This window comes from Dipodomys merriami, unplaced genomic scaffold (assembly GCF_024711535.1).
Source record: "Dipodomys merriami isolate MVZ:Mamm:240054 unplaced genomic scaffold, mDipMer1.0.p SCAF_8, whole genome shotgun sequence".
Taxonomy (NCBI): domain Eukaryota; kingdom Metazoa; phylum Chordata; class Mammalia; order Rodentia; family Heteromyidae; genus Dipodomys; species Dipodomys merriami.
This window is the reverse complement of record NW_027206401.1, coordinates 22379405-22393976: the sequence shown is the minus strand read 5'-3', so window position 1 is coordinate 22393976 and position 14572 is coordinate 22379405. Positions and strand designations below refer to the sequence as shown.

The 14572-nt window shown below is 37.9% G+C and overlaps 1 protein-coding gene and 1 long non-coding RNA gene across 2 annotated transcripts in view; one reads left to right on the top strand and one right to left on the bottom strand.

Annotated features, from left to right (window-relative positions):
- Sgk1 (serum/glucocorticoid regulated kinase 1) overlaps positions 1-14572 on the bottom strand; it is a 92482-nt gene that overhangs the window by 21684 nt on the left and 56226 nt on the right. The gene's annotated exons all lie outside the window — the stretch shown is intronic.
- LOC138819309 (uncharacterized) overlaps positions 9996-14572 on the top strand; it is a 40141-nt gene continuing 35564 nt past the window's right edge. Inside the window, exon 1 of the long non-coding RNA XR_011369395.1 lies at positions 9996-10099. This is a non-coding gene — a long non-coding RNA (uncharacterized lncRNA). The remainder of the gene's footprint in view (positions 10100-14572) is intronic.

Genomic DNA, 14572 nt, shown 5'->3' with positions numbered 1-14572 from the left:
TTTTGCTTATGTGGTGCTGAGGAATCGAACCCAGGGCCTCACGCATGCAAGGCAAGCGCTCTACCACTGAGCCACCTTCCCAGCCCAGTACTCTTAGTATTTCTGTTGAAGATGTTTCTGACAACTACCCACACCTCTTTTGGGAGGCATAACCATCATGACATTTTTGCAACAAACAGTTTCAACAATAATTAGATTAGTTAAAACTTCATGAAACTATGAAAGGTGTGACAAGGATCAAGATGCACTGTACTTATAAACAGATTTGTTGAATAATAATTCCTTTGTACAACTACTTAAAGATAACACAATATAATTAACATTTTCATGAAATTTATAACATTTATTTAATAAATGGGAGTGTTTCTTTTCTGAAAATCTTGACTTTTTGCAGACAAAATACTTTGGATAAATGATTTAGAGACACTTTAAAATTGCAAGCCCCATTTAAAAAAAAATCAATGGAACTTCACTTTACTTGTTTAAATACTAATTGTTTTCTCTATGTGTGCTGGGAGGCCATCTTCACTCATTATTTTGCTAACACAAGTGGTCTTGTCTTTCAACTTATTTCCACTGAGTCCTAGGAGGTAGTAAAAAAAAAAAAAGTCTCATCTGATAGTCATACTTGCTAAATGCTCAGTCACTATAGTTCTAAAACCTTCAAGTGCCATTTTGGCTATGATTTAAACATTAGAAGATGAAGTATTAGAAGAATATCACATTTAAGGAGATAGACAGAAATTTTCAGTAGACTCCAGGGAATGAACTCAAGAATAAATCATTAATAGAGCTACCGATGTGAGAAATGAGCCAATGTTTTAATCATTAAAAATTTCCCTGGTTAATGGGAAGTTGAGCTCTTCTCTCTAATTAATCACTATTTTTTTTTTTTTTTTTTTGCTGGGTGTGGGGCCTGAACTCTGGGCCTGGGCGCTGTCCCTAAGCTCTTCAGCTCAGGGCTAGTGCTCTACCACTTGAGTCACAGCACCACTTCCAGCTTTTTCTGCTTGTGTGGTGTTGAGGAGTCGAACCCAGGGCCTCATGCATGCAAGCAAGACTCTACTACTGAGCCGCCTTTCCAGCCCTAATCAACCACTCTAAAACCTGAAGTAGAGCTGTGATTCAAGTGATAGAGTGCGATCTTTGAGCAAAAAAGCTAAGGGAGAGCACCTTGATTCTGAGTTCAAGCCCTAATACAGGCACAACAAATAAACCAACATGCTATGAACCCACATGTTATTAACCCTAAGATTGGGAAGGAGGGCATAGATTCACAAAATATGGAACTGTATATGAAGTTCCTCTAGGCATGACGTATGTGGTATCACTATTAAGTTTTGTCAGAGTTCGAAAGCAGAAGCCACAATGAGGAAATTCATTGAGCCAGGCTTTAATGAGAAGTAGGACAGGTTTTTAAAACACTGGAAACTTTTAGCTTGTTGTGGAGGCAGTACATGGGTGTCCAAGGTGGTGGAACTACACAAACAAAGGTGTGCAAAGCAAAATTTAGGGAGGCATGTTTGGGGAACAGTTGGGTGGACAACTTCATGGAAACTAAAGGCCTCTGGGAGAAATGTACGGAAACGAGGTACAAGCTGGATGGTAGAAGGTCTTCAATGTAATGTGTTCTTGCTGCTGTGGGAATTTAGGAATGTTGGCAGTCTATAGGTCATGTCAGAACTGAAAAATACAGGCTGAGAGATGAAGAGGCTGCTCTAACAAGGGGTAAGAGCATAACTAGACTCTCATTTCCAAAAAGCCCAAAGTGGAGATGTGGCTCAAATGGTAGAGTGAAAATGGGAAGAAGCAGACGGGGATGATGGGCAGGGGTGGGGGAGGAAGAATTTGTGAAGATGTGATGACCAAAAATGATGGGAAATAGGAGGACGGATCTCCAAGATTTCTGAGCTTTGGAAGTTGGTGAGCAGGGGTGAAAGCTATGCCCTGTCTCTGGTTGTTGGAGAAAATCCACCATTCTGTGCTAGGCTAGTGTGGCTGGCCTGAAGACCCAGTGGCCCAGTTCTTGTGGCTTGCTGCACACCTCCTGGGAACATTGGCTCTCCTTCTGACCCACTGGACCATATCACCTTTGGGTGCTTCAAGGTAGGGCCTCTCTCACAGTTGACTAAGTTTCTCATGGCTGCACCCCAGGCTGCCATCCTTTACTTCCTGTAAGACAGGATGCACATGTGCCCCAGTGTCTCACCAGAGCAAATATACTCCTAGATGTGCATCTGTCATCATTGACCTCTACCCTCATAAACAGGGCAGTTTGGACAGAAACAGCGGGAGTTGGGTCAAGGATTAGAGGAAGGTCACTCATCCTGAGTCTTTGTCTGTGTAGTCTCTGTGAGCTAATGATTTATCCTCATTCAGTTGCTTAACATTAATTACATCCATATACTATGAAATATACAGACAATATTGGACCCCTGGAGAGATGGTGACACCAAGCAACTAGCCAAATGTTCCTTCTTTTGTGGTTTTATTTTATTTGCATTCTTGTTGGTTTCGGTATTTTTCAGTTTGGCCCTTGTGATCATGAATTGTTTAAAACAATTTACCACTCAACCACTTCTCTTATTTCTTTTTCCTGCTTGGCCCAGAAAGCATTTTTTTTTTTCAACTCTGGTCTACATGAGGTCAAGATGTCCAGGTCAAAAGTCTACGAGATAAAACAAAAAATTGTAGTTCTGAGGATTGAACTCAGGACCTTACACATGCTAGGCAAGTGCTCTAATGTTGAACTCCTCAGCTGAATTCAAGTATTTTTATATTGGACAATATATGTAGGGCTTAGAGGGTCAGAGATTTAGAGGGCCAGAAGAGACCTTTTTATCATTTCCCCTCTTACTTTATGCTTTAGGAAACGAGGACCAGAGGGTAACATAACTTATGTTTTTGGCTGGTTGAGGACTAAGGTCCAAATTTTGGCTGTTTTCTTTTGAACATATCAGCTGAAGCCAGGTACTGATGGCCCATTATAATCCTATATACTTAGGAGGCTAAGATCCATAGATCAAAATTTGAAGCCAACTCAGGGCAGATAAACCCAAGAGACTCTTATCTTTAATAATAATAATAATAATAATAATAATAATAAAACCCACAAAAACAGCCGGTCACCGGTGGCTCATGTCTGTAATCCTAGCTACTGAGGAGGCTGAGATCTGAGGATCACAGTTCAAAGCCAGCCCGGGCAGAAAAGTCCATGAGACTTTTATTTCCAATAAACCACTAGAAAACCGGAAGTGGTGCTGTGGCTCAAGCGATAGAGTGCTCGCCTTGAGCTGAAGAGCACAGGGACAGTGCCCAAGGCCAGAGTTCAAGCCCCATGACCGACAAAAAAAAACAAAACAAAAAACAACCCCCCCCCACAAAAACAAACAAACAAAACAAAATGTGGAGGGATAGCTCAAGTGGTAGAGTGCCAGCCTTGAGTGAAAAAGATTAAAAAACAGCACCAGGCCCTGAGGTCAAACTGCCTAACCCCATTAAAAAAGAAAAAAAAAAGAAAAAAAAGAATCAGCTGAGAACTGATATTAGTCATTTAAAACTCAGACTTCTGGTTAATTTTGACATTCATTCAGTTATTTACTCAGTAGATTTCTTGGACAGCAGTGAGCACAGTGCTAGGGGTCACAAGCATGGGTGTGTGCAAAGGGGCAGCCCCCTCTCTCATGGAGTTGATTCTCTGATGCTGAGGATTAAAGTGGTACTGTGAAGGCAGAGTGGCCAGGTTTCAGAGTGAGGTGATATATGGTTGCTTTAGACTTTTTTTAAGTGAATCTATTTTTATATATATATAGATATCTCTCTATATATCTATATATCTATAAAATTACCAGAATCAGGCATTGCATACCTGCATTTGGAAGTTAAAATGCCTGTGAAAATAGATGCAGAGAATTTGGCTTGCCTTTCAACATTTCTAACAAAGTCGCTTGGCACAGAGCCATGTCCACACATTTCACTTCACTTACTTAAATTTTCTGCCTGGACCTGCAGCCAGTTGAAGTTCCACCTGGGAGTTGACACAAGGCCATGACAGTGACAAACTGTTATGTATTCGAATCCAAAGCTCATAATTAACGTCTTCAATAAAAATTACTTGGGGCATGCTAGTTGTAGATTGCTCTTATTTAGAGAGAAGGCAATCAATACATGTTTATTGACTACATCATTGATTTGGCAGGACTCAAATTCTGTTAAAGTAACTCCAAAGTTAATACTTTCACAGAATCACAGAATGTGTGTTTAGAAAATATCTGTGAGATGATGTAGGGAAGTCCTCTTATTTAATAGGTGGTCTCTGAAAAAAGGAAAGTGACATATAGACAGTTACATATGTACTAGTTATATTGTTTAAAATCCAGCTAGTGTGGGTAAGAGATGCCTCCTTATATTTGATAAAGAGCAGAGTTGATAAAATAAATACAGCAGCTTCAAATGCACGCACACACACAGACACACAGACACACAGAGACACACAGACACACACACAGACACACACACACACACACACACACGTTGCCTAGGGAAAAGTACTTAATCTCTTTTAGCATTAGTCTCCAAATTATTGGAAAAATTGACAAAGAGCATTAAGGCCAGGTTAAGGTTCATTCTAGTTTTCAGTAATTGACAGCAGTTATCATTAATTATCCATGGCCATACCATTAAACATGTCAACAGGAGTATGATGACGCAGACAGAGGCTAAAGGAGATGGAAACTTCTCATAGAAAAATTTTGCTATTGAAGCCTACACCAGTGGCTCATGCCTGTAACCCTAGCTACTCGGGAGACTGAGATCTGAGGATCACAGTTCAAAACCAGTCCTGGCAGGAAAGTCTATAAGACTCTTACCTCCAATAAACCACTAGAAAACTGGAAGTGGCACTGTGGCTCAAGTGGTTGAGTGCTAGCCTTGAGCTGAAGAGCTGAGGGACAGCGCCCAGGCCCAGAGCTCAAGCCCCATGATGGACAAAAAAAAAAAAAAAAAAGTCACCTTCAGAGCAACTCCTCTCCTGATAGCCTGCTGAATGGAAATTCCCATTCTCCTTCCTCTTGGACTTTTCTCTGTGGCACTTAACATCTCCTAAAATAAAACATTCTTATTTAGTGTATTTGTGGTCTCCTGCAAATTTCATGATTCCTAAAAGGGTGCTTGGCACACAGTAGGCATTCAATGAGTATTTGTTGAATGGATAAATTATTAATCCCTAAACTACTAAAATGAGAATCATAAATCTCACTTAACTGAGCTACTAGAATTAAAGGAGATAATTATGCTAAAACATTGTGGCTCAACACGTGTCTGCATTCATCTAGTATTAACCTTTTGAATTCCTGGCAATAAAATTATATAGAGTCAGGTTATCTCTGAGTAATTAATGCTTCCATAAAGGATGGGAAATGACAGGAAGCTACTCCCAGCCTCAAGTAAGGCTATGACCTGGCAGTTTACCTCTTGACATTATAATTCACTGCTATTTTTTAACTTCTTTATATAAAGATGTGGGAAGCTGCTGTAGGGCAGTCTGTTGATTGTCCATTTTCATCTTTCTGATTATTATCTATAGTCACAACATGGTATGTGGCTGGGACAAAGCAATCTTTAGAAATATTTGCATAAATTCAAGTACAATTCAATACAACCTTTGGATTTGTCCAAAAACTTCAACTAGATTTTCTCCCCCCTGCTCCTCATAATAGGACATTGCTTTACAATGATTTCAACCACAGCTTCACATTACAATGAGGAGCTTAAAGCAGCAGCAGCAGCAACAACAACAAAACAAGGCCAAAGTCTCATCCAAAGGAAGGAAAGGGTTTGGGGTATTATAATTATTTTTTTTAACACTCCCCAAGAGCCTCTCTAACTGGCTTAAACCAGCTGCTGTCACATGGAAGTAACATGCATTGTGAGGTATGTAGGCAAGGAGCTAAGTATGGTGATTTCCCCATCATGTACTGTTAGTATTAAAATGATTTCCAAGCACTGGTTAAACAGTGAACACACACTTACTGCTCGGCTTTATGGGGGAAATAAAATTATTAAATCTCATTGTAAATGACATTACATTTCTTAGTGCTTTTCTCTCTGGATTTACCTGCTAAAATGCACAACAGGAATGGAGAACATGGGAATCTAGATCTGGATTTTATGTGAAGTTCTGTAAGAGAAATGTTCTAACTGCTTCCTGAAATATAAGCTCCGTCTGACTCAGGCCCATGTGATTGTCATTTGTTCTATTCTATACCTAGCAATGTTGAATTTTCTTATAGGGAAAAAAAATCCGATCTTCAATTTTCCATTCAGATATAGGCATAGAGTGTAGCCTTCCAAAGGTAATGTCCACAAATGCATGGCTTCTTTTCTTTTCTTTTTTCTATTGTGAATGGAACTAGATATCCTGTTAAAGTATCTGCTGTTTTTCTCATACACTAGGCTAACTGTACAGTATTTGATGGTCCCCAGGTCTAAAATGTCTCTTGTATGCCCTGGCTTGCACAAAGAAAACTCCTGCAAAACCGGTTAATAATTTGGCTATCCCAAGAGTCCAGCATGTTGAGTTAATTTTTCACAGAAGTTCCCAGATGTGCTGGAAGACTCTCTCACAGAATATCCTGCCAGTATTTATTTTAGATTTTCATTTGACCTTTCTTGTATTTGATATGAAACACATGTTAAAAAGCAATACCTGACAAATAATAAAGTGAACTTTTCTGCATAAGCAAAGAACCCCATAAATACCTACTTTGCAAAGTTTTCGATGGCAGCAATGTAAGGTTTTCATTGCGAAACTGGGCTAGCATTTAGCCAAGTTAATCATACATCTTGACAATGATTCTTTATCCAACACCACTTTGGTATTCAGTGGGTGGATCATTAAGCTCATGAAGAAATAAATGAGAGAATTCTCGGGTAATGAGAAACATCTATATAACATGTGGAGAAGTACATAGATTTCATTTTACCAAATTCTGAATTTCAACTTTAAGAGGTACCTGCTCTGATCCCAGCTGGTTCATTTGAGCTCTTCACTTCTGGGAAGTTAAGAATAACAAGGTGATTCCATGGACATTCCAAGAAGTGTCTGTATTAGTGGCTTCCCTTTTTAGGTATTTTCCATGGCATTTCCATGTGTGGAAATGGTGGCTGGCAGAACATCATATGCAGCCTTCTTTTTCCTTTGCCTTTATGCCTATATTTTCTTTGCTATTTACTTTTTAGAGAACTCTGGGGAGAACCATACTATACCATATGAACCGTTTCTTCTTACATAAATTTTATTTCTATTTTACCATTCCTCTTGCCTAGACCTAGCTTTAAAAATCCTGGATTTATGAAATATAATTGTGGCTCCAGACTTTGGTGAAGGATCAAATAGGTATTCCAGATACTTTAGGGCAAGGAGCTGCCATTGAAGAATAAATGAAGCTACCGTTTGCTGTCCCAAAATGCGACATAAATTCCACTGCAATCCCACTGGTATTAAAGTTTTCTTGGAGCTAAAACATTTATCACTCCAATTCCCTCTGCATTTCAGAATAATAATCACTATTCATATTTTTATAAAGTATCTTCAGTTAACTAGACACATTTATTATCACATTTTTCTGTCCTCAGAACAAATGGACGCTTCTTGGAGGGAGTGGATTCATAGTCAAAGTATCTTATCCAAGATGGTGACACCAATGCAGTGATGGAGTAAGAAGTTCCAACCTTCCATCCCTGGCATGGAAACATCAAAAACCAAACTGACATGGTCAGAACTAAATTTGATAAAGTTCTAGAAAATAGCCCAAGGTTTATAGCAACTGAACAAATACTAGAACAATCTTACAAAATAAAAGCCATGCTAGAAATGGTAATATGGCTGTTCTAACTTCCCCTCTCTGGCTCAGGAATCAGTCCACAGTCTCTATCTGGGCTTCTGGTGCATTTGTTTTTCCTAATCTCTCTGGGAACTACCTGACGATCAAATGCAAGGCACTTGTTAATCAATCTGATTGGAAAAGTGGAGGGCATTGCTAAGAAACTTGATAAAACAGATGAACAAACTGTAGCTGCCTGGCACGAAAGATTATGCCAAAAGCTAAGGAGAAAAGTGTATTGTTCCATTATGTTTTACATCAACTAACTCATTTTTTTTTCAAGAAAAGAGTATAATCATCATCATCATCATCATCATCATCATCATCATCATCATCATTATCATCATCCATTTTACATTTAAGCAAACGAAAGTAACTTTTTGTTGTTGTTGGTTGTGGGGCTTGAAATCTGGGCCTAGGCCCTGTCCCTGAGCTCTATCAGCTCAAGGTGAGCGGTCTACCACTTGAGCCACAGTGCCACTAACCTAAAGTAACTTAGAAGCGGTCAATGCAGTTAATAAGCCCAGTTAGGAAGACTGGACAAATTCAGGCTCTTGATGACTTCACCCTTGTGCCTCCAAATGTGGACAGATGTGAAGTCAAACCATTAAAAAAGACTGCAATGGTTGTTTATGTAATAAGCTTGTTCATACAATGTTGTTTTTCTAAATTTAAGATTTATTTACCATTAAGCTTATTTCTATCTTATTTGATTGAAAGACAAGAACTGACTTAATTGCTGATAGATTTCCTATTCTCAGATAGTTGCAGAATAGATTAATGATTTAATGATTTGTTTTTTGTGGAAAAATAAAAAGATAAAATAATGTATCTTTGCACAGTGCTATGGTTAAAATTTCATGAAAGGCAAATTTTCATTTTTAGGACATAGATAATAATGGGAGGATAGAGTAGAGAAGGCAATATATATATTTTTTCTTGAATAAAATAATACATTGCTCTTGCCTATTATTTATAATTTAGATATCCCCAGGATGTAAGCTCTATAGAAAAAGACATTGTGTCCTGAATTATGAAAAAACTAAATTCAAGTGCCTTGGCCCAGTAGATATCCTCCCTCTCTCTCTCTCTTTCTCTCTCTCTCTTTCTCTCTCTCTCTCTTTCTCTCTCCCCCCCCCCCATGCCTATCTATATTGCTACTAGGTAAACACTGTTCAAAGTCAAAAGCAGATTCTATGTCAAATAGAAGATGGTTGCCTGTGCTATCTTATTTTCTATGTATGCAAAATCTCCCTTGCGTTCCAATGCTATTTATAAAAGGAATTAAAATTTAAGTCTTGCATTTGCTATTGATTCACAACCTTGGGATTACAGAAGAGCGATACTAGGAAGTAAGTAATGGTCAGATTCTGTGAGTGTTAGTTATCTAAATTTGCTCTGCAAACTTCTTTTACCATTCCCATTGGGCCCAGAAAGCCATTAGCACTCAAGTGCACAAAGGAAAATGAATCTGAACAGTCTATTACTTAAACATCTGCTGAAGTCATCTCATCCTGTTACATTTACTTTATAACTGCCACAAAATGCCAATTCCATGTACATTGGTCCCCTGTGCTTAGTTTCTTAAAGGAAAGGGATGAATATTATCTTGGAATAGTCATGGAATTGATTCATTTTTATACTAAAACTATTTTCAAGGGGAAACGTAATTCCTGACTATCAGATGAAGTGCCTGGGGAAGAACTCTGTCATTACACCTTACAAACCACCACAAACAGTTTCTGGTAGATTCTTTCAGCAAATACTCATGCACACATACCTACAACATACATTGGGATGATTTCCTCTGTTAGCGTGCCTGCATGCTTATGTATACATATTAGGGCTTTATTCTCTCTAAAGTATAGCAAGAATGAGGTCTCAGGGCCAGGAAGGAGAAAATAGGTAAAAAGAGTCTGGATTAAAATCTTCAGAATTTCTTTCATGAGCTAGACACTTCATTTACCAATACCTTGTTCTCTTAATTAACACTACTAAAATGTCTATATGCAAAAACCAAAAGAAAACATTTATTTCAGAGCAAGAATGTGTTACACATCTGGGTGATAATTAACAGGATGTGGCCTTACAGTAATTAGATGCTGAAAGAGACCGGAGGAAAACAGCTCAGATCACAGCAGTTTGTACAATTCTCTTGGAGACCAGTCAGACTCTACCCATGATGCTACAGAAAATCTGCCTCAAAGATTGCTAAGGTAGGTCAAAATCTGACAGTATTTATCATACATTCTTCAAATCCTCCAAGCTACTAAAGTGAAAAATGCCTTCTCCATATATTTTAATAGTATATTTTTATCTTTCATTACCATGTAAAGAGAAAGGGTCAGCAACAATATTTGGGTAGATTGTTCATATCTGAAAATAAAATGATAATCCACAATAATATACAAACTAATTTGTTTTATTTTGTGCCAGTACTAGGGCTTAAACTCAGGGCCTCACACTTTCACTTGGCTTTTTCAAATGTTCTACCACTTGATCCACATCTCCACTTCCAGCTTTCTGTTTTCAGCTGAAGATAAGAGTCTCAGATTTGTCTGGGGTCCTCAGATCCTCCGCCTTCTGAGTAGCTAGGATTACAGGCATCAGCCAAAGGTGCTCAGCCAGAATGAAATTTTAAAATGTCAGTGCTGATGAGGTTAAATGAATCTAGCAGTCACACACACAAGAAAACAAAAGAAAAATTAGGAAAAAAACCCAATTTTCTCATAGGTTGTATGTATTTTTTACTTTTAAAGATTTTGAAAGCTATTATACTTTAAAAACTTTAAAACTCCCAACACTTTTATCCTACTTATTTCAGTTAGGCTGTGGGTAAACTTGAGTGCATGTGTATCCTACCTGCAGTCTTCAGTTCTATATGGAGTTGTAGAATTTCACTGGACTTGTGCAAATGTTTAACTTAGGTACAAAGTGTTCTCCAAGAGGGCTCATAGGCCATGGTAGTGATATTTCAGGAGGTTCCTGAAAATTTAAATTCCGGGATCTAATTCAAAAAAGTAAAGTCCTGGGGGCATGCCTTTAAATGCTTAGACCAAGTGCCCATTCTCCTCTTCCTCTCTCTATATGAGCGTAGAACCTCTTCCACTATATGCTCCCCCTCCCCTGATGTTCTGTCCATGTACATGGAGTCAAGCAACACTGAACCTTTGAAAAACATGGGCTAAAATGATATGTCTAATATTTTGGTCACAGAGACAAAAAGAAAACTGGAAGTGACGGGGATCATTGCTGTTATTACTTGTCCCTGTTGCTCTTAAGCCTTTGGAACTGTTTAGAAACATTTGGAAACCTAGGCTAGCCAAACCTTAGGAAACAGTAAGTAGAGTTTAATGGGTGAGTCTGGTGGCAACTCAGAAGACCAGAAGATGGTTGTCAACAAGTGCCTAAAGCCCTGAAGGGGTGTGAGATGCGGAGTATGGAGCTATAAGATTTGTTTTTCCATGCTGTGTTTTGGGTCTTGTTTTGGTCCAATATTTCTTTGTTATTGTCCTATTCCGTCCATTGCAATGGTAATGTTTTACTTTATGTATTTATCTTTTTTTCTTTAAGTTTTACAGTGGCTCATAGCTAAGAGTTGCCTTAGGTCCCAGCAAATGCTTTGAACTGGAGCTTTTGAACCATGTTGGAACTGTTAAGACTGATGACTCTTGGAAATACATTTTGCCTTATGAGATGGACAAGAGCATTTTGGGGGTGAGAGGGGAATGTTTTGGTATAGATAGCAATTGTATACTAAAACTGCTTTTGTGTAATACTACCAGCTGATTCCTTGCTGGTAGTATTATTCTGGAAGGATCTGGAAACAACGAGTTTGACCTAGTTGAAGGAAATATGTCAATAAGGGATTGTTATTGGGAGTGGCTTGTCTCTGCTCCCTTCCTTTGGTTCTCTCTGCTTCCTGTCTTCCATGAGACATATTAGAATTTGCTACAGACTACCTCTGTTATGATTTTCTGTCCCATGTAGGTCCAGAAACATGGAGTTGTGACTACATACAGAACCCTCTAAAATGTTCTCGCAGGTATTTTGGCCACTGTCATGAGACAGACAACTAGCATATTAGGACTCTCTGATACTAATTCAGGACAGTTTCATTCTGTATCATTGAAAAAAAAAAGCGGGGGAGGGGGTGCAAGGTACAGGGAGTGTCAGACTTTCCTCATGTGAATTTCCTTTAAATCTCATGGTTTTCAATCATTAGTTCTATTGACTGGTTTCCCCATCAGCTTTGTTCTCTTCCAAAGTAAACCCACATTGTGGCAAAATACTTTGTTAGCTTCCCAAAGACCAACACAGAACATGCCAGACAAAGGTTACCTGTGGCTACCATGAACTCTGAATCTCAAACTTGTGTATATTGTAATGACTTCCTGCTTTCTGGGTAAAACAAAAACAAAACAAAACAATAAAAACAAAAGGAAAAAGAATGCTAAACACAGAATTTTAGTATGTCATGCAAATAGTACCAAACATTCCTGAAGACTTAATTTTATTCATAATCACAGTGACAGCAGACTACATTGGCATAGCCATCCAGATAGTCTTATGCACCTAATTTCTGATTTTTTTTGGATAGATAACTGTTGGAAAACACAAAACTGGTAGATTCATCTAAGATTATATAGAGAAAAAAATACTAGAAAAAAATTAGAGGAACAAAAAGTATTTCTACAAAAGTATTATAAAAAACAATCTGTATTTTCTCCAAGGGCCCTTATGTGAAAACAATTGATTATATTAAAAATAAGTCAAAGTTGGGTACTGGTGGCTCATTCCTATAATCCCAGCTAATTGAGGAGGCTGAGATTTGAGGATCACCCTTTGAAGCCAGACTGGGCAGGAAAGTGTTAGATAGTCCCTTATCTCCAATTAACTACTAAAAAAGCTGGAAGTGGAGCAGTGGTTCCAGTGGTAGAGCACTAACCTTGAGCAAAAAAGCTTAGGAGCAGCACCTAGTTCAAACCCCAGGATACACACACACACACAACACACACACACACACACACACACACACACACACACACATTTCAACTTTAAATGAAAAGTTCCTTTACCCATAGAATACATAGACTAACATCAAAATTAAAAGTGTAGGTCCAGGGATGCAGCTCAGAGGAAGAGCATGTGTTGGCCCTGAGTTTGCTTCCTAGGACTGGAAAATAAAAACAGATAATTCAGAAAGATAATATGACAAGAAGGAGCTGTCATATCAGGTGATCTCAAATTAGGGGTGTCCACAAATGTAAACTTGTAAAGGCTGAGTTCAAAGGCTGATTGGAGAACGCTGTTTATTTAGAAGACAGTCATAAAGCTAGTAAATGGTTTCAAGTGTTGAAAAAGATGTCCCAGTCCCATAAAGACAGGACTATCATATTAACTTTTTTAAAGAAAAGACTGGACTGAATACATTCTTTTCTCTGTGATGGTTGGTTATTCTCATGTAGTATAATACCAGGGACAAACAAGCATGGAACATGGTAGGTGTGGAACCATCTCTAGAGCTATGAAAACTATGGCAGCATTTTTCTTGTGTGCCTTGGCTGAAGATGAGGGTGTGCTGTGCAAACTTCCACGTGTCCTCTGAAGGCTCAGGTCCTTGGAGAACATGTTTTTGAACAACTCCCTTCAACTCTAAAGCAAATTACTCAAACATTGTAAAGAGGGGAGACTATAATGAGGGTAAAAATAAAAATGTAAACTCCAAACACATTTTAGGCACAAGAAAAAAAAAACACAAACCAATATTACATAAAAACAAATAATTTGTTTAAAAAGCTTGAGTGAAGTTTTGACAGGGAGAAAGTACAAACAACATGTATTTGAAATAATGAATAAGAATAAGAACTATGCATTTCTAACCAATTCAGCTTTTGAAACCTAGTGCCAAAGAAATGTGACTTCAAAACATGGAGAGTATAGGGCTGTATTGGCTTTGAGGACACATGTTCCATATCACCTCATGGCCCTATATGTGTGCATTACTTATTAAGTAATTATTGTTTTATTATTAGGTAATTATTTTATTAGTATTTTATTAGTCCCTGACCTTTCTGGATAAGTTTTAATGTATACTAAAAGAATTGTAGTACTGATTGGTTTGTCTCAAAATAGATCATGAGTCATTTAGGAGGGATTCCAGGAACTAGAATTTAAGAACATATTTAAACAAATTACATATGTCTCAGTTTCATTTTACATAATATTGCTTAGTTCCTCCTATAATTGTTTCTATGGATCAATAGGCATAGTTGACTTAAAAGTTCATTAAAGGATGACTGTGTTGGAGTGGCTTATCAAATAACTCAAATATCTAAAATAGCCTTACTCTAAGTATTGAACGTTAGAGGTTTTTGGAGATGATTATCCTAATTGTGAAACTTAATGGTTTGTTACATGGTGAGCTCCAATTCTGTCTTCAAAAGCCAGGAGGCTATTTAACTTCTAAGTGCTAATAGGAATAGGTAGAATCCATTAACACTATTTTCAATTTCTCTGCACCTCTCATCAACATTACATTTCAATGCGGTCACAGCAATCATCCCCAAACTTACTGCTCTATTATTTAGAAATTAATCATTGCAGCGTGAATACACTCCACTTTTGGAATTTAGTTTCATTGGCCTTATTTCCATAACATAAACTCAATTTATTTATATAAAGTTTTA